The sequence below is a fragment of the Phoxinus phoxinus genome, assembly GCF_949152265.1.
Source record: "Phoxinus phoxinus genome assembly, chromosome: 14".
NCBI classification, from domain to species: domain Eukaryota; kingdom Metazoa; phylum Chordata; class Actinopteri; order Cypriniformes; family Leuciscidae; genus Phoxinus; species Phoxinus phoxinus.
In genome coordinates, this window is record NC_136889.1 from 21,819,308 (window position 1) to 21,825,884 (window position 6,577).

The 6,577-nt window shown below is 37.0% G+C and overlaps 1 protein-coding gene across 1 annotated transcript in view; it reads right to left on the minus strand.

Moving 5' to 3' along the window:
* eys (eyes shut homolog) overlaps positions 1 to 1,676 on the minus strand; it is a 271,877-nt gene extending 270,201 nt beyond the window's left edge. Inside the window, exon 1 of the mRNA XM_079634848.1 lies at positions 1,497 to 1,676. The gene's annotated coding sequence lies outside the window, so the exon portion shown is untranslated. The remainder of the gene's footprint in view (positions 1 to 1,496) is intronic.
* Positions 1,677 to 6,577: the final 4,901 nt, after the last annotated feature.

Below are 6,577 nucleotides of genomic sequence, written 5' to 3' on the forward strand. Positions count from 1 at the left end.
GTACTGTAGAGTTGAGTGGTTCTCAAATAAGTGATGTATCATTTGACACTCAATGACTCATATGTCAGGACATGGAGCGCTCTACTAAGAGGAAGATTAGCTAAATCTGTTGGGGGGCCTCCAGAACCAGGGTTGAGAATCATTGGTGGAGATCTTTAAGTACATCATAAATACATTTACAACAGACTCTGATCAGAATGTTACTGTTCAAATTCAGTTCAACTCATTTCTCTGAATAATCCTCAGTGCTCCCATTTGTGTCCAGTTATCAAACCAGAAAGAAGAGCCTTGGCAAGAAAGAAGAAATTCCACAAAAGTCCTAAAGATAAATCATGATTAACCTGCTATTTGAACAGCCTGGCAGTCTAAGCCCCTCTCAAGAGCTGAGTAACCTTTTGACTAGATATAGACATGAATGGTGTTTCTGACACAAGTCCATTAAATTCAATATAGCCTGTGTGGTGTATTGTAATTCATTGATGTGGGCCTTCTCATCCACATGCTTTGCTTGGCAAACCATAGGCATTCCACACGAGGCTCTATTCAGATAATAGTACAATATCTGAAATGTTTTGAGCATAATATCACATGCTGGGCTCATTCAAAAATCCATTTGCAAAACCTTGACTGACAGTTCATAAAGAAATTGCTATCAGCATTTTGATAGCAACAGAGAAGCCAATATCTGGGTGCTCTTTTGCCACCTGATGCTCAACCTCAACTGTGATAATCACTTTTTCATCCAGTATAAAATAACAGTCCACAATAGCATGCAGCTGAATATTGCTTCAGCCCACATTCTTAAGAGACCAAATCAGCAAAAACGTTACCTGGACCTTAAGAATGAGAGAAAGATTGCAGGTTAAAAAGGCGCTGAGGAGAACATGATGAAGTAGCTGTTAATGGCTATTCATATGATCACACTATCGATTTTTGAATCAATCCAATTATCCAAATGCTTTTATATATGGTTAATCATTTCTTGAAACACTCAAACTTGTGAATTTATTGTGCGCCTTCACACTCCATCTGGAGTAATGTTGAGGGTAAGCATATGCTTTAGGACTCCAATCCAGGCAATTCTTTGTTTTAAAGAAATGATGGCTATAAAACCACTTCCTGCGAAAAAATATTGAACCACATATTAAATGTTTTATAAAAGGCCTAGGCCAGAAATATGAGCTATTCGGTTAATTCAGTGAATTTATCTTTCCCACTGACAGCCCATCAGCTCTATAAATATGATATATGACATGAACGCAGTATTGATAAATCCACTGTCACCCAGTAAAGATGCAAAATGATTCTGATGACTATTTTTAGTATTATTCACGATTTATGACTAACCTTTTAAGCTGATATCAGCTCTCAGCCATCGATTGTAACGAGAAACGTCTTCTCTATCAAATGAAATCTCTGAATCAATGCTTTTTCTAGAATCCAGGTGATGGGCATGACAAAAAAAAAGAGATATCACAGAGAAGCCATTAACTTACTTTACAAAGTTCCACTTCAGACTGGAAAGGTTTTGTTTGTCCCGGTGGGTTTTCAAACAGCTCTCCAGGTGAATTCAAAGCACTGAAACTCGTTTAACATCTTTCCCTGACTGTCACAGTCCCGTCACGGCTTTGCGTGCTTAATCTGACTACTGAAGCGACCATCTGTTCTTTTTTATCTGTTCCCAGAACGACAAGTGCCTGCTCCTTAAGTTCATGCTGCAGACCAATGCTTGGCATAAAGAGGTTAATAAATCCACGCAAACATTTTATGCAAACGATGTTGTAACAAACTGAAGTGTTTATTGTGATGTTTACCAGTGGGCGGAGGTTTTGCAGCATCAGCAGCATAAGTTGAGTCTGTTTCTATGGTTACCTGATGCTCCCGTGGATTGCATCTGCTCTGCGCTTTCAGTGGTTCTGTGCATGGGAGGATGCTAGACCTTTAAAACCCCTTTGCTGTGAAATGCAAATGCTTGCTGTAACTACAAAAAAAATATAAAACAACAAAATAATATATAACAGAAAAGCATGCACTGTTGTATGACAATTTTTTTTTTTTTCAAATGATGAATTCCCTTCAGAAAAGTTGTCTGGTGCATGACTGTTGCTAATCATACTTTAATGTAAATGTTTATAGACATTTTCATGGTTTGTTGTCTTATTGACAAGTAGCTTGGTTAGGACTTTGTACTTCAGTTGTACTATCTCCACTAAATGTACTAGTTTTATGAGTTTAACAAATCACCTAGGCAAGTTTTAGAATAATATTGTTCCAAATGCTTATTGGTGAAACTTTTCAGAGTTCTGATCGAATCTGACCAGTCCCGCTCGATGGGCAGTAAATGTTACCAAATAATGGGGATTTATGAGGCTATGTAAATTGTTTTATTTAAGTTTAATTTAAAATCAATAGGGGTATTGGCTCTCTTTAGTGTTGTTTATATTGTTTTGTTGTAAATTGTTATGTGGTGCTGTTGATGAAACTGGTGCACCCTGTGCATTTCAAGTCCATTTCCTCTTTGCATAGGCAACTATTTTGCAGAAGATCAGAAATTGTCCTTATAGGTTCAGGTCTTGTACTATAATAATAAATTACTTGTGACATCTGCACTTTGCAAGCTGCTCCTCTCACGCTTTCACTCACCTGGGCTGAATACGAAATCGCCCCCTTTACCCTCAAATAGGGTATTATATGAGGAGACAGCCATTTTGTAGTGGTGTCCGAAACCATAGTGGACGTTAACGAGTGCACTCATTCTATCCCACATTGCACCGCATTAACGAGTGTACAGCCGATATACACTCAACGTCTGTCTGAATTCGGTCACTCATTTTCATTCACTCCTTCAAGTGAACAGTATTAGTTGTCTAACGTAGAGAATAGTGGTTGGGGGTTTAGGGGGAGATTTCAGCCCTGCACTCACACTCCGAGTGCTAATTGGACACACCTGCTGCTCATTAACTGGGTGTTTGGACTCACATAAAAGCACAGCATAGCCAGCCAGCCAGCCAGGCTGTGTCTAAAATCGCCCCATACCCTTAAATATGGAATTATTTGAGGGGACAGGCATTTGTATAGGTGTCCAATACCATAGTGCACTTATTTCATCCCATAATACAGCACAATAACGAGTGTACAACCGATGCACGCTCAACGGCTAGAGAATACCCATAATGCACTGTGAGAGTTGTGCACTGAATGAGTTATCGCGTGTGTAGCATATTAGCTCTATGAAATACTAATAATCAATAATAACTGGTTATAATTGATTATGCATGTGGATCAGTTAATATAATTAACTTAATGTAGTACAATTAATATTACAATCAACCCACCTGTTCATCCTGTGAACACTCGTTAATTGTTAATTGTTTATTAAATCTAAGAAATATTCATTTCCGGGAAAGGGAAGTGCCTTTCTTACTGTACAGTACTAAGAGCCTGTAGTTAAAATCTAAATCGTAAAGTAAACTTTGTTGCAAGGAGAGAATCAGAACCAAATACGTATTGTGCACAAGTTTTATTAACTAAATCACAAACATAACTAATCTAAACACATACACACACACACGGGTAAAAGGGTGAGTGACAGAATGGAATCGGAAGCAGGAAATGGAACTATGGGAAATGTGCATTTAACTATGAAAAGAGCCATCAGCTTTTCAGAGTACCTCATTAAATGTATACTTGCATGGCATTTGGAGCGGACACATTTCTTGAAGATCTTGGAAAAGGATGTTGAGGTTTCCTTTGAGTGTCAGACATTGAAGTTGCAATCGTTTTCTGCTCCGTTGGATGAAGAAGATATGATGAACTTGCATGTTGGTTCGACTCTGTTCTGGTTAAAGGTTTGCAGATTGTGGCCTGCCGGCCCTGGGCCAGAGAGGACACGCAGAGCAAATGGTGGGAGTTGCGATGGACTTCTTCTGCGTTGAATGAAGACGTTGAATATTTTTCTTACACAAACTTATCGTTTTGCTTCAGAAGGCCTTTATTAACCCCCCGGAGCCGTGTGAAGTTGTATATCGCATATCAATTACGTAATATCCACGCTATCCTCGGTTTCCGTTTCAACGGGCCGTTATACGTAAGCCTAGTAATGATCTATGTATATATGATACAGTATCTCGCACTGCACTTGTTGTGTCGTTCAGTCATCATGGTTCACGATTATTTATTGCGAGTACAGAAAATCCTCCAAAAAGTAAATGTTGACCAACTGAGGCAAGCAGGCTTTGGGACAAACGGAGAAATAAACCAAGGATCAATATCGGTGTGATGGGGACACTATACTGTCAAAAAGCACCGTCCTTCGGATTAGACGTTAAACTTCTCTTGAAAAATAGTAGGGATGTAACCAGTATCCTGGCCAAATTTGCCCATTGGCCTCTGTCCATCATCTGCGCAACATTACAGCGCAGCATTACCAAATCATTTGACAAATAGTCACATATCAGTAACAGGCTAATATAGTATAATATAATATAGACATAAAATAGTGTGATCAAACGTTCAGCAAATACAAAAACTAATTTATTAGCTGATATATCATTTATATGATTTGTGAATTCCACACATATCTGCATGGTGAAAACGGCATCTCCCATCATTACACTCTCCTTCATAGTGTCATCAAGTTTTGTCTTTGTTATTGTTTTGAAAATGCAACCTCTGGCGGCAAAAAAAATACAGATTGTACCTTTAAGTGCATTGAGTGCCAATAAATGCACTATGTAAATGTAAAAAAAACAACAACAAAAACAGTGCTAGTGCCTTGGTGCTATATTCAAAACCATAGTACTATAATTTTCAGTTTTTTTTCTCTGTCAAGGCCCTCATTGTGTAGAAGCAGAAGAAATGTCAGCTCTCTATAATGCATTTCATAAGGGGAGATGATAATTTCTGGCCTCATGTAGCTGCAAAGGTCATATTTGTTGATTTGTCAAAAGTGATCATCTCTTATTGGTGCTCTCTGTGTCTGGAATCTAGATCAGGCATAAAACTGAGCATGTAGACATGTTGAAATGGGAAGAGAAGATGTTTTTTTTATGATTATATCTGGTCTTATAATATTCAGCACTGTTATTTTCATATGTTAAGAAAATGTATAATTTAATGATTTGTGTGTGATTTAACAATGACATTCAAACTTCAAATCTGACTTTCAGAATTCTCTTATCAATAATGAGATAACAAAACATTAAAATGAGTCATTGCATGTAAGGAATATATTATTCCAATCCCATGATTCCATAACTGCGTGAGGTTGTTTCCGAGAGGAAAAATTAAGCTGTAACAATCAAAATGCATGGCGAGTATACCTCCCCTTGATTATTGCTTCTGCTTGCAGTGAGATTTCATTCTTTTAGCACTTCTAATATTCTTGTGAAAACTCTGTTTATCATGACTGACATGTCCAGAATGTAATGGGATTAAATTTGAGTCTCTTTAAAATCTCCTTCATCTATGTCTGCTCCTTTGAACAATCAAGCCTAATGATTGAATCAATAAAATGAAAATTCATTAACTGAGGTCCTGTCCTAATAATAATAATAAAAAAGTCTCTGCATTATGGATCAGGCTCTGACTACCAACCATTCAATATGTAATGTCTCGATATAGATAATGAGAGAGAATTTATTTTTTAAATATACTTTAAAAAGCCATTTTGTCTAAACTTGCATGTTTTCGTTTCAACAACTTTTTATTTTGGAATGGGCAGGATGATTGATTATATTATACATTTTTATTATATATATATAATAACATACATACGAACGTCAAGAATTACTTTAATAAACACAGATGATAACACAACTACACTGTTTTAACGTGAGATAATGAACAGAAGAGGGCTTAAAAACACATGGGGAAGATCATTAACGGAACAGGTCAGAACTAATTAGAAACCATGACAACTAATGAATAAACGAGAACACAGGGAAAACTAAACAACATGGCAATGAAACTGAACATGACTGTGACAATATACAGTAGTCAACATTTGTGAAGTGGATCAAAAAAGTCAATCAAAGTTGTCCACAAGAACGGGTTCAAAATTCATGTATAACTTTGATGAAAGGTTTTACTCCACTTCAAATGTTGACTACTGTATATACTGTACAGTGTATAGTTAATTTGTTCTTTTCCAAACTAAGGTTCTTTCACTGCCATAAGGTATGTACCCATATTGGGCATCTTCAGCTGAACAACTCTTTCTGCAACTGGACTTTCTAACAAGCAGAGCTGTGAAGAACAGCAAATTAGCAACTGCCCTGACTGTGAACACTGGGTACCAAAAGCACTACAGAACTGTTCTGTACACACTGTTCACACATGACTGTTCAACCAATTATAGCAGTAACTGCATAATTACATTTGCGTAATTACGTTTACTGTGATTGGACTAACAACTGAAAATAATCAAGCTCCATACAGAGGGAAGGTTTTGATTGAATGTTGGGTTCAGCAGCAACCTGTCCCTGAATGTCAATAAATACTAGAAAAAACTTTTTTTATTTTTTTATTTCTTTCAAGTAATGTGTAATATGTTTTACCATTAGCAAATTCCTTTTCT